General features: G+C 41.3%; 1 long non-coding RNA gene across 2 annotated transcripts in view; it reads left to right on the top strand.

Annotated features, from left to right (window-relative positions):
- Nucleotides 1-14097, top strand: part of LOC131383210 (uncharacterized) — a 117920-nt gene that overhangs the window by 97153 nt on the left and 6670 nt on the right. For both annotated transcript variants that reach the window (XR_009213043.1, XR_009213044.1), the window contains exon 2: nt 11027-11075. This is a non-coding gene — a long non-coding RNA (uncharacterized LOC131383210). The remainder of the gene's footprint in view (nt 1-11026; nt 11076-14097) is intronic.

The raw sequence follows: 14097 nt of genomic DNA, 5'->3' as shown, positions 1-14097 counted from the left end.
TTTCCTTCTTCAGCCTCCCAAGTAGCTGGAATTATAGGCACGTGCCACCACCCCTGGCTAATTTTTGTATTTTTGTAGCGACAGGGTTTCACTATATTGGCCAGGTTGATGTCGAACTCGTGGCCTCAAGTGATCCTTTTGCCTTGGCCTCCCAAAAGTCTGGGATTACAGGTGTGAGCCACTGGGTCCGGCCAACGTGCATTATTTTCTTCTACCCTCACAGTAACCCCTTTAGATGGGGACAATTATTACCCCATTTTACAGATGATAATACTGACATTTAGTAGTTCCAACTTTAATCCCTCAAGGCCTAGGGATTGTTAGAGTGTCCTTCCCTGATTTTTTCCCTCTGAATTCTATTTCATTCTCAAGGCTTAGACCTCTGTATATCCCGCCTGTCCCTGGAAGCCTCAGTTCTCTTACCTCCCCTATTTCAATATGTCTCTCTTTCTCTCTCCCTCGAATGTTTGAACGTAATACTTGTCACCTGTACCTGACAATAACATACTTAAATGACATCTGCCATGTCTTACATTCTTGCTGTTTCACATTGGTTGGCTTCTTTGGTATAAAATAGTATGTTCTCATGCAGCATTTTTCAAACTGTGGGTTATAACCCAATCATTAGTGGGAAGTGAAACCAATTTGGTGAGCCATAGCTAAAAACTATTTTTAGCTGAAATGTAAGAGCATAGAAGAAAACAGAATAGGAAGAAAATGTATATTGTTTCCTAACACTTTTGTATGTGTGTACTGGGCCATGAGATAATTTACATTTCCAGCTAATGCATGCCAGGCTTAATACCCAGGTGACGGGCTGATCAGTGCAGCAAACCACCATGGCACACGTTTGCCTGTGTAACAAACCTGCACATCCTGCACATGTACCCCAGAACTAAAAATTAAAATTAAGATAAGAATAAGAATAATTTGCATTTCCAACTCTGAGGCTTAGTCCAAAGAAGTTTGGGAAACGCTGTACTGGTGGTTTAGAGCATGGGCCCCGGGAGCTGGTGCCTGAATTTGAATCCAGGTTATTGCTGGCTAGCTGTGGGACCTTCTGCAAGCCTCAGTTTCCTCATCTGGGGGGCTTGTGAAACCAGCTTGCAGGGCCCCACTCTCAGAGTTTCTGATTCAGCAGGTCTTGAAGGAAGTCTGAGAATGTGTGTTTCTAACAAGTTCCTGGGAGATGCTGATACTTGTGGTCAGGAAACCACACTTGAAAAACCACTGGTGGCATGCTTAAGAATATGGGCTCCGTTAGATGAACCTAAGCTAAATTCCACATGGTGCTGGCATGCATACCCGCTCTACCAACTCAGACTTCAAATCTGATTACACGTTTTAAACTAGTCTGTGCTTTAATGGCAGGATGTTCTGTATCATTCTTTTAACACCTCTCCCCACACACAACACTGACCAAGAACCCTCCTAGAGTCTTATTGAGTCCGTGGGGATTTTACCACACCTTTCCCCAGGCCAGAGAAACTGCGCTCATCAGTTACTACTGCCATTGCTTCCCACTAACGCTGGGAGCGCTGTTGAAGACTGGCTCCGCACCACTGCTTGTGGATGGAGTGTTGATTACCGGGTTGTCCTCACTGATCCGGGCACCAGCTGAAGCTCATTGAAGTCTCATTTTGGCCTTTAGCGTTACAGCTTTTTTCCCCCGTTTACACTCTCATACTCAGCCATTTCTTACCAAAGAACATCCACTGTGCTACCAGGGATGTACTACCTGGAAGTTCAGATCATCATACACACACTGCGCCCAAACCAGCCCACCCTTGTGAATTCTCAGCCCTTTGAGTTGAACCTAATCCTTAGTAAGGCTGTCCTCAGGGTAATTTTATCTTAAGTACTTCCTGACGCTGTTTCGCCATTCTGAAAGACTCAGAATGTTGGGGGAAAGAGATTTGAGGCAATTTCCACAAACAGATGTACCAGCTCTCCCCAGGTACCAGCTCTACATAACAAAGGGTGAGGGAGCTTTTGGTAAACCACTCAAAAGAACAAAAAGGTGTTCTTCATTCTTTTTATTATGACAATTGGAGCCTATTTATGCTTCATTTTGCAAGTAAGAGGGACTTTTCAGGGACCTTTTCTGACCTGGCTGTTCTACTCCAGAGAATTTTAGCCACTACTTGGATTTAATTCTCGCTTTGTCAAGCTCTAAACCCATCCTCAGTTTAGGCTTGTAATGTTCAGTCAGCACATAAGTACTCATGAATGGGTCATCAAAACAATTTAGTAGATTGCAACCATACTTTTTTTTAATGAATTAAAGTAGAAAGTAAAATTATTTTGCACGTATTAGAGAATCAATTCATGAAACTTTTGTTTCACTTATGTACAAAAATGTACCTATACTAGATCAAGATTTAAAATGAATTTCTCACTGTGGGGCAAAGTCAAAAAGTTTGTCTACTGCTCTCTGCAGAAGGTCTTTTTGCTCTTGTTTGGCTTTCTCTTCATCCTTTAGGCTCAACTCCAGGAAGCCTTTTTTGGCCCCCTCTTCCAGCCTTCAAGTTTCCAGAAAATCCTGTGTGTCTCTAAGAACACTTGCCAGGTTGTTTTGCAATAATCTGTGTAAGCACTCTGAGACCCTCCCCTTCACTCATTCACCCCCTGTAGACCTTGAGCTCCTTGGGGACAAAGACTGGGTCTTAATCTCCACTGTATCCTCAGCAAGGGTTGCACAAAACACTTGGTACAATAAATATTTGCTGAATGTACCAACCTGTCCTTATGAATTGTGCCTCTGGCACCTTTCAGATGCCACCTTATATGTAAACTTTTCTCTAACCTTGTATGTGGTCACTTAGTGCACATTTTTATAGGTCATCTGTTTCGCCTAGTCGAATTTAAACCCCAGGAGGACACAGAGATCACCTCTTATCATTCTTTGTATCTTGAGTCTTCCAAGAAAGTTTTTCCCAGGTAATTGATGGGTGGTGGTGCTGAGCAAGAGATTAGTCCTATCTCAGCTTGTTCCAGAAAGTATTTAAGGGTGCTTGACAGGATACATTAAATGAAGCAACATAAGTTAAAAGCCAATGAAAACTTCTAAGAATTTTCACCAAAAGATCAACCGATGCATGAAGATTTTGATATGAGTGTTTATTACATTTTTTTGGTTGTTTTATAAAGGGGAACATTTAGAAACAGCCTAACATTCAACAATCTTATATTGATTGAATAAATTATGGAACATGTACGAGACAGAAGACACCTAATCGCATAGGAAAATGTGCATGATATAGTAAGTCGGGTGAAGGGAAGGACAGTTATAAAACACTATATATGATATAATCTCATTTTGTATTAGGTTGGTCCAAAGGTAATTGTGGTTTTTGCCACTAAAAGTAATGGCAATAATAGGCAAGGCACGGTGGCTCACGCCTGTAATCCCAGCATTTTGGGAGGCCGAGGCAGGTGGATCACTTGAGGTCAGGGGTTCAGACCAGCCTGGCCAACATGGTGAAACCCCGTCTCTACTAAAAGTACAAAAATTAGCCAGGCATGGTGGTGTGCAACTGTAATTCCAGCTACTTAGGAGGCTGAGGCAGGAGAATCACTTGAATCTGGGAGGCGGAGTTTTCAGTGGGCCAAGATGACACTAGTGCACTCCAGTCTGCGTGACAGAGCAAGACTCTGTCTCAAAAGAAAAAAAAAAAAGTATGGCGATAACCACAATTACCTTTGCACCAAACTAAAATATGTGTATAGACTGTGGATTAGGTCGGGGTAGGGAGAAAATATACCAAAATATAAACGGTGTTGTCTCTGGGTATGACTAGGTGATTTTTACTCATTTTGTGTTTGCTTTTCTGTGTTTTATACATTTTTAAAGATTTTGTTTGCACAATGTATCATTCTTTAGTAAAGGCAGGGTAGGGACATTTATTTTTTTAAAGTAGGTAGGCCAAAAGAAAGAAAAATACAAGTAGAAAGCTAAGAATGAGGCTTATTCCAAAAGTGAATACCATACAAACCTAAATAAGCAAGTCACAAATTTGACTCTGAGCTTTCCAGCAATTAACACAGAAAGGGAATCAGGACAGGCTATCTAACTCACACTGTCCAGGAACAACATGGCTTTTCCTGATACAGAGGAGCAGGAGGACATTTTGCAATGTAAGGAATAACATCCTCAACAAGATCCTGTCATTGAGGTGAGTTTCCTGGAGTTGGTTTGGAATAGAGCAGGCTCTAAATTAGATTACCATGTTCGCCATCCTTATCATTACTATTATTATTATTATTATATTATTATTTGATACAGGCAGTGTCTCACCATATTGCCCGGGCTGGTCTTGAACTCCTGGCCCCAAGAAATCTTCCTGCCTTGGCCTCCCAAAGTGCTGAGGTTACAGGCAGAAGCCACCATACCACCTGGCCTCCCTGCCTTTCTTCTAAGGATAGCTTTAGGCAAAGTATTTAATTCCTCACTAAGTACCTCTATTCAATAGTGGTGAATTAATTACTTCATATCTAAATAACTAGCGATTATTAATAGCTGCAATGAGTAATTATAGTGATTAATCCATCCTAGCTTCAGGCTGGCTTCTCACAATCAGTTGCCTCTCCCAAATTGCCAGGAGCACCATTCTTGAGGAGTGGTCTCCTAAGCCTTGCACTGCAGTGGGGCCAAGAGGCAACTCAGTGACTCACCTACATTTTCACTTCTGGCTCATCCAGGTGTGCAAAGGCAAGAAGCCAGAAAGACTTGATTATTTAAACTATCTCCTATCTAAAGCCCAAAGTGCCCAATAAAACCAAATTAGTAATTTTTTTTCATACACAGGGGCTCCTGGAATGGACCCATAGAGAAAAGAAGGCAAAAGGCTGCAGAAAGGGAATTGGTCTCCAATAAAATTCCCCTCTCTAGATTCCCAGGCCTTCTCTAATGGAAGCATTTGGAGTCTGAATTCTTATGACACCTGCCCGTAGGTATGCCTGACACTGCACTAGGTGCTGGGCTACAAAAGTGAATGTAGGCAGGTGAGAGAAGTTCCCACTGTGGGGACTACTGGATAAGCAGATCATCTCAATATCATAGTTAGAGAGGGCACAAGAAACTAGGGGAACATAAAGAGATTCTCAAGGGTCAGGGAAGGCCTCCTGGAGAAGATGATATCTAATCTGGGTCTTGAAGGAACATATGGTTCAGTAGAACTGAGAAAAAGTTACAGGTCATTTAAAGGAACCAAAGACACACTCTATTCCGGGAACTACAATCATCTCCTTATTACCAGAGCATAAAGTTCCCAATGGGATGGAGGTGAAGCAAAAGAGGCAAGTTGAGGCCAAATCATGGAGGGCCATGGATGTAGCACTAAAGAAACAGTCTTTGATCCTTTAGGCCTGGCCCAGACCAGGCAGATGCTGTGAATTAATGCACTGGCCCAGGGACAAGAGAAGACTGTGGGGACTGTGGCAAACTGGAGTGTACTTGAGTCAGTACTCGTATTGCCAGATCTTTCCATTGTTTAAGAGAGGCCAAAATCCAGATCCCGATGTACAACTCTCCCTCAAGGGAAACATTGGTGATTAATTCAAATTTAAAACACAGAGTTATAACTAGCAAGGAGAAGGCCCCAATACTGTGTCCGTGAGCCTGATTTAACCTGCAGGCCAGATTTGGCCTATAGGTTACCATGTTGCCACTTCTGCCTTAGAAAGTAAAAACTTAAAGTAAACGTCAAAACTATAAAAACCCTAGAAGAAAATCTAGGCAATACCATTCAGAACATAGGCACAGGCAAAGATTTCAAGACAAAAATGCCAAAAGCAATAGCGACAAAAGCAAATATTGACAAATGGGATCTAATTAAACTAAAGAGCTTCTGCTCAGCAAAAGAAACTATCATCAGAGTGAATAGGCAGCCTACAGAATGGGAGAAAATGTTTGCAATCTGTCCATCTGACAAAGGTCTAGTATCCAGAGTTTACAAAGAACTTAAACAAATTTACAAGAAGAAAAAAAATTAAAGAGTGGGCAAAGGACACGAATGGACACTGCTCAGAAGAAGACATTCATGCAGCCAACAAACATATGAAAAAAAGCTCAGCATCACTGATCATTAGAGAAATGCAAATCAAAACCACAATGAGATACCATCTCACACAGTCAGAATGGCAATTATTAAAAAGTCAGGAAACAACAGATGCTGGCAAGGTTGCAGAGAAAAAGGAAAGCTTTTACACTGTTGGTGGGAGTGTACATTAGTTCCACCACTGTGGAAGATGGTATGGCAATTCCTGAAAGACCAAGAGACAGAAATACCATATGACCGAGCAATCCCATTATTGGGCATGTACCCAAAGGAATATGTATCATTCCAATATAAAGATACATGCATGCGTATGTTCGTTACAGCACTATTCACAATAGCAAAGACATGAAATTAACCCAAATGTTCATCAATAACATGATGGACAAAGAAAATGTGGTAAATATACACCATAGAATACTATGCAGCCATTTAAGGGAATGAGATCATGTCCTTTGCAGGGACATGGATGGAGCTGGAAGCCATTATTTTCAGCAAACTAACACAGGAACAGAAAACCAAACACCACATGTTCTCACTTATAAGTGGGAGCTGAATGATGAGAACACATGGAGACAGGGAGGGAAACAACACACTGAGGCCTGTCGGGGATTGGGGGGAGGGAGAGCATCAGGAAGCATCGACACTGTACTTAAGCCTGTGGAGAACCACGGGGGACAAGTATGTGACAGTAAGGACTTGTCTCATTCATCTTGCATCCTCAGCCATCACCTATGACGGAATCATATGGAATCAATGAGCATTTTAATGAATTGATTAGTTTATTAATGATTTGGTGGCTAAAGACCAAGCTTCAAGTCCTGGCTTGGCTACTCATTAACTGGGTAACACAGGTCAAGAAACTTGATGTTTTAGAGCCTTAGTTTCCCACTCTGTAAATTGGGGATAATAATGCCCACTGTGTCTACCCCATTGGCTCAAAATCCAAAGGCAGAAATGCCCATAGGGAAGAGCTTTATAAACTCACAAGTGCCCTATAGGATGGACTGGGATGATTAAAATTGCTTTGCCAAACCTGAGTATCTTTAAGAGTAGTATTTTTTTTTTTTTTTTTTTTTTTGAGAAGGAGTCTCGCTCTGTCGCCCAGGCTGGAGTGCAGTGGCGCAGTCTCGGCTCACTGCAAGCTCCACTTCCCAGGTTCAATCCACTCTCCTGCCTCAGCCTCCCAAGTAGCTGGGACTACAGGTGCCCGCCACCACTCCTGGCTAATTTTTTGTATTTTTAGTAGAGACGGGGTTTCCCTGTGTTCATCAGGATGGTCTTGATCTCCTGACCTCGTGATCTGCCTGTCTCGGCCTCCGAAAGTGCTGGGATTACAGTCATGAGCCACCGCGCCCGGCCAAAAGTAGTATTCTTAGGTATGCAGAAAACAAGAGAGAAAATGTTCAGAATTAATTAGATACCTTTAAGGTGGCCTTCCAAGCTTTGACAGGTTCCCACCTCATTGCAAGAATTGTGGCACTCAATGCCAAGGCTTCAATCCCATGCCAATGAACAACTGTAAGGCAAAGGAATCCTCCCACAAACCGCTCCATCAGCTATGTATGTGCTGTGAACTGTAATTCCAATTACACAGAAGCACTTTGAGTCAGACTTTCTATAAGCACAGTGCTCTGTAGACCCTTTGCACATACCATTCCCTCTGCCCAGAACACTCCTTCTTAGCTTTTACGCCTCAGCTTCAGCTCTTTAGCATTCTTATAAAAACAGTTTTGGAACTCATGAATCACATGAAAGATCTCAGAGACCCCAGAGATTCCAGACCTCCACTGATGAAGCTATTACTTAGCAACCATTTCTTATGTTTCTCTCTTCTCTCTCACTGAAACTAAAAGTTCACTCTTTTTTTTTTTTTTTTTAAGACGAAGTCTGGCTCTGTCGCCCAGGCTGGATGGAGTGCAGTGGCGCTATCTCAGCTCGCTGCAACCTCCGCCTCCGAGGTTCAAGTGATTCTTCTGCCTCAGCCTCTTGAGTAGCTGGGATTACAGGCGCACGCCACCATGCCCGGCTAATTTTTGTATTTTTAGTAGAGACGGGGTTTCACCAGGTTGGTCAGGCTGGTCTCGAACTCCTGACCTTGTGATCCACCTGCCACGACCTCCCAAAGTGCTGAGATTACAGGCGTGAGCCACTGTGCCCTGCCAAAAGTTCACTCTTTAAGTAATAACAACTACATAGAATAATTGAGCTAAACCCTTCCGTAACTCCAAAAGTACTGTAGGCAGCAGACTTCTAACCACTTCAAAAGAATTTCCTGTTGACCAGGTGCAATGTCTCACACCTGTAATCACAGTACTTTTGGGAGCCTGAGATGGGAGCTTCACTCAATGTCAGGAGTTCAATACTAGCCTGGGCAACATAGTGAGACCCCATCTCTACCAAAAATTTTAAAAATTAGCCAGGCATGATGGTGTGCATCTATAGTTCCAGCTATTCAGGAGGCTGAGGTGGGAGGATCATTTAAGCCCAGGATTTTGAGGCTGCAGTGGGCTATGATCACATTACTGCATCCCAGTCTAGGCAACAGAGCCAGACCCCATCTCAAAAAAAAAAAAAAAAAAAAAAGAAATAATTTACTACTAATTTTAGTCAAGTAATTAATTAGCAGTGTTTTTTCCTAATCTTTCCCTTTTTTTCTTTCCCTTCCCGTAATATTTTTTTAAAATCCCTGGCAACATGTCATTTACCCTTTAACACTTCTGTATAAATCTCTAAAGCACAAGGACACTTTCCTATAAAACTGCAGTACCATTCTCACACTTAGAAAATTAACAATAGACGTAATTATTCTAATTATTTAATACCAGCTAGCCAGTTATATTCAAATGTCCCCAACTGTCCCAAAAGTGTCTTTTTACAATTAAATTGTCCACATATTGCACTTGATGATTATTTCTCTTTCATCTGATGAAAGTTCCCCCTTCCTTTTCTTTTTTTCATGCTATTTACTTGTTGAGACACACACACACACACACACACACACACACAGTCAGCTATCCTACCTCCTGAATATATCTGATTGTTTCCAAAGCGCGGAACTGTTTCACTTGTTAACTCTCCCTCCTGGTTGGCTCCGGAGGCTTGATTAGGCTTCACTGTTTTTGACAATCATATGTCATACTTGCGTTGTATGTTTCACATCTTGCATCTCGTCAGGAGTTATCTAAGGTCTGGTCGTACCAAGAAAAGACTTGTGCTTTTTCATTGTTACATGCATTATCTCATTTAATCCTCTCAGCAACTCAAAGAGGTATGTGTGGAGTCCTAATTAGGGACAGGGAGTTGGGCTGCCAGAACCTAAGGAAAGCAAAAAGAGAAAGCAGATAAGCTATAAGTCTGTCTTTCTTCGTGGTCTGAGACACATAACCCCTTCTGCACAAATGACTCGCAATCTTCCTGAGCCCGGCTATCATCAGACCCTTGGCTGAAAGAAAAATGCAAGTTAGCTCACTGCAACCTTGGCATTGTCAGTACTGCACAAAGCCCTCTTCAGCACCTAGTACAAGCAACACCCTATAAAAGCCCTAGCAAGCCTTTGTCTCTCTGCAGTCGGCTGTTCTTTTGCTGACCTGCCCATTGCTTCCTTGCAACATATTTTCATACTTTCTCTAATCTGCCTTTCTTTAACTGCGACTGTCTTGGTAAATAAATTATTCTTATCACCCATGCAATGCTAACCCCATGACAGTATGTTCTAAAATTTATCCCATTTTATACTTGAGAAAACTGAGGTACAAAGCAGTTACCTGCTTGGCCCAAGTTTACACATCTAGTACATAGCTCTGTGACTGGGGAGCCTTAGATGTGCCTCAGAAAGGGGCGGTGTGGGGGTTTCTATTTGCCCCTCTCTAAGGACCCCATATCTTAGGCAGTTGATCCATCTTTTTATCTTCCACAGCCTCAAAGCCATTCACATACTAAAAAACTTCACCTACTCCCAGCTTGAGGGTCTTACATGAAGGCCTGGTAGAGAGAATACTCCCTTTCACATACCTGTAGTGAAGAGAGAACCAATTTTTTGCACCATCAAACAAGATATATATGTATGTACATATGTGTGTGTATATATACATATTTGTAACCCCCAAAATCAATACTGTAGCACTTCTGTGATTGTTCAGACCTGTGCAAAGAGGGGGGAAATTGGAGTCACCTAATGTGCGTGTTCCCAGGTCAAATATTTGTTTCAGCCCTCAGACTATAAACAGGGGTCCTTTTCTAGGTCTATCTAGCACCAGGTTTTTCACATTTGTGTACTTTTAGTTGGTGATTTTGCTGTTTAAAACAGCCCCCAACCATAGTTCTCTTGTGTTCCTAAGCAGAAGAAGGCTGTGACGTGCCTTGCGGAGAAAATACGTGTGTTAGATAAATTTTGTGCAGATATAAGTTATGGTGTTTGTGAGTTCAATGTTAAAAATGAATCAGCACTGTGTATTAAATAAGGTGTCTTTAAACAAAAACATACATAAAACAAGGTTATGTGTTGATCAGTGAATAATCATGTTGTGACCACAGGTTTGCAGGAACTTAACCCTAAGTTTCCCCTGGGGTCAATGATTTGCTATTTACTAATTCAGTATTTGCTACAACTTTAAAGAATATAGCTACCATGAATAATATAATTGACTATAAGTATGTGTGGGTATATGTGTACATAAAATAGATATATATTTTTTTCTTTGTGGTAATCTTTTTCTTAATTGCTATCTGACAACAGAGAACCTATATATATGTGTGTGTGTGTGTATGTATCTATATACACTCACCTTAGGGTTGTTCTATTTTTAGTTCCCTCAAATCTGATTAAGCTAATTTTCTAATTAAATATTTTGAATCAGACCTTTACAAAATTGCAATGAGGGGGAAAAAATGCACTGAGCACATGATGAGGGGTGGGAGTTTAAAAATACATATATCAGATTTTGTTTTTTCTGCTCCAATCAATTTAGGATAAACTTTTCCACTGAAGCACATCCTGGTACTGCCGACCTATCTGAGGTAAGTGGACTTTGGGGAGTAGGATCCAATCTCCTCCCAGTTTAATGTTACTCAGAGCTGAAGTATTTATAATTTTTGTTTTGCTGAATCATTATTAGGTATCTGAGTAAAAGAAAATCAATTCCTGAAGTATTTATGCCTCTGCGGTTTTGGGGGGAAATTCAACTAACAATTTTCATTTATTATAATTAGGCTTTCAGCCTTCATTGGTGTCTGTAGCCCTAATGTAAGTAATTTCATATTTACTCAGGGTCTTCCTTTTAATAAGGAAAGCTGGGTTCCCATCAGGGAATTCTGAATATTCTTGTAATCTCACTGCTAAAGGATAGAGTTAAAAAGTTCTTTTAGAAAGCAATAACACAGTGTCCCCCTTCCCTAAGACATACAGTGCTAGCTTTATAGTGTTTTCATAAGGGAGAGCCTTTACAACATAGCACTCATTCCAATGTTTCCATATTTAGAGCAATTTTTCATTTTGTTTTGGCTATTTAAATTTTTTCTTGTTAAACATGTTTACAAAAATGTAGAAAATGATGAAAACCATGATCTGAAACACAGCTCTTTGAAAGCCAGAAAAATCACACCTTGTAACCCTTTAAATCCAAGTATTGTTTTCTAGCTGAAATTTCTGAATCCCACTTTGTATACATCTTGACTGATTGAAATATTGAAAATAAATATCATAAGACTGAAATGACCTTGGGCAGCCAACCTAAGGGTGTTTACCAATGGTTTTCAAACAACCAGTTTGAAAAGTTTTCCAACCATAATCTTAATTTCTGAAGTTAAATGTCCAAGGCATGTAATGGAGGAATACATTTAGGAATTTTCCTTTTGCGGTCCTTATTTACCAAGTATCCACGGACAAATACAAGTTTGTCTTTAAAAAAAAAAAGTGGGGGGGAGGTGGTGGAGAAAAAAAAATGCCCTAAAAAAGGCATCTTGGTGTAGATTTTCTAAATAAAAAGAAGATTGGCTACCCTAACTCCCTGTTGTTTTCCTGTGGCCATGAAAGCTGAAAAATTAGTTATCTTGAGACACCTATTTCTAAAACCTAATTCTTCCCAGCATACCACAGGAATGATTTCTTGGACGTGAGAAGAGAGAACACCTCCTTTTCAATCCTCCCCTTCGATTTCCAATAGAAGTATTTGTTTGAACAACAAAGCAACATGGGGGCCAGCCCCAGTGGCTCACACCGGGAACCCCAACACTTTGGGAGGCCAAGGTGGGAGGATCGCTTGAGCCCAGGAGTTCAAGACCAGCCTGGGCCACATAGACAAGACTCTATTGGCAACATAAACAATTGTCAACATAGCCAAGACCCTATTCCTCTATTTTAAAGAAACAAAAAACAAAAACACAAAGCAATGTGGGCATGATTGTAAAACCGCAGCCATTATCCCTCCTCCCTTAAACAGGACTCTTCAGGCATCAGTGTGCCCAGCCCCAGAGGATAAACTGATTCGTCTAAGTCAGTTATGACTTTCCCATTTCTTTTTGCCAGTCATTGGTCTAAGACAATAGTTCTCAACTTCAGGCAATTTTACACACACACACACACACACACACACACATTTGACAATGTCTGGAAACATTTTTGGTTGTCCTAACTGGGACTGTGTTCCCGGCATCTAATAAGTGGAGGCCAGTGATGCTGCTAAGCGTCCTGTGATGCTGAGGATAGCCTCACACAACAAATAATTACCTGGGCCAAAACGTCAATAAGGCTGAGGTGGAGAAACCTCAGCTTAGGGGTTGACATGTAACACACTTCTGGGCAATGAAATGTGACAGAAAAGAGGTAGGGGGAACTTCCAGAAAGTATTTTTCCTCCTTAAAAAGAGGAAATATTTTTGCCTTCCCTCCCTCTTTTCTTCTTGGATACCAAGAATGAAGATGTGATGCTTGGAACGACTGCAGCCACCTTGGGACCATGAGGGAAGTCAACACCAACATGCTGAGGATCTTCGAGCTGCTGCACCAACCTAAAACCACCTCTCTCCAGACTTCTTGTTGCATTAAAAAGTTAATTGTCTTTACTTTTAAAATGATTGTTAGTTGGCATTTTTGTTACCTATTGTTAAGAGCATCATAATTATTACATCTAACTGAATTATATGCCATCTACTGTGGCATATAATTTTCTTGCAAAAGATCCACATTAGGTTGACCAGAAAACAGCAAAACTTTTCTGAGATTCAGATGTTGTTCAATGAGCTGGGCTCACTCACTAGCTAAGTGACTTTCTTCTTGCACAAAGCCGTTTCATAACAAGTGAATTCAATCCCTGCTTCTGAAGAATGACAAATGACTATATATGGGTCTTCAGTGTGACTCATGAAGACTGAAAGTTGTGAAGCCATCTTGTCCTAGTTTAAATCCAAGCTATGACAGCTCACAGTTATGTGATCCTGGGTGAATTTACTGCTCTGCTTCAGTTTCTTTATCTGTAAAATGGAGATAATAATGGTGATATGGTTTGGCTGTGTCTCCCTTCAAATCTCAACTTGAATTTTTTTTTTTTTTTTTGAGACTGAGTTTCACTTTTGTAACCCAGGCTGGAGTGCAATAGCGAGGTCTCAGCTCACTGCAACCTCTGCCTCCCTGGTTCAAGCAATTCTCCTCCCTCAGCCTCCCAAGTTGCTGGCATTACAGGCACCCGACACCACACCTGGCTGATTTTTTTTTTTTTTTTTTTTTTTTTAGTAGAGACAGAGTTTCATCCTGTTGGCCAGGCTGGTCTTGAACTCCTGACCTCAGGTGATTTGCCTACCTTGGTCTCCCAAAGTGCTGGGATTACAGGCATGAGGCACCACGCCAGCCTTCAACTTGAATGTGTCTCCCAGAATTCCCACATGTTGTGGGAGAGACCCAGAGGGAAGTAATTGAATCATGAGGGCCAGTCTTTCCCTTGCTGTTCTCATGATAGTGAATAAGTCTCACTATCTGATGGGATCTGATGGGTTTATCAGGGGTTTCCGCTTTTGCTTCCTCCTCATTTTCTCTTGCCACTGTCATG

Source organism: Hylobates moloch, unplaced genomic scaffold (assembly GCF_009828535.3).
Source record: "Hylobates moloch isolate HMO894 unplaced genomic scaffold, HMol_V3 SCAFFOLD_4, whole genome shotgun sequence".
Classification (NCBI taxonomy): domain Eukaryota; kingdom Metazoa; phylum Chordata; class Mammalia; order Primates; family Hylobatidae; genus Hylobates; species Hylobates moloch.
The sequence above is the reverse complement of the archived record's forward strand: the minus strand, read 5'-3'. Positions and strand labels throughout refer to the sequence as shown.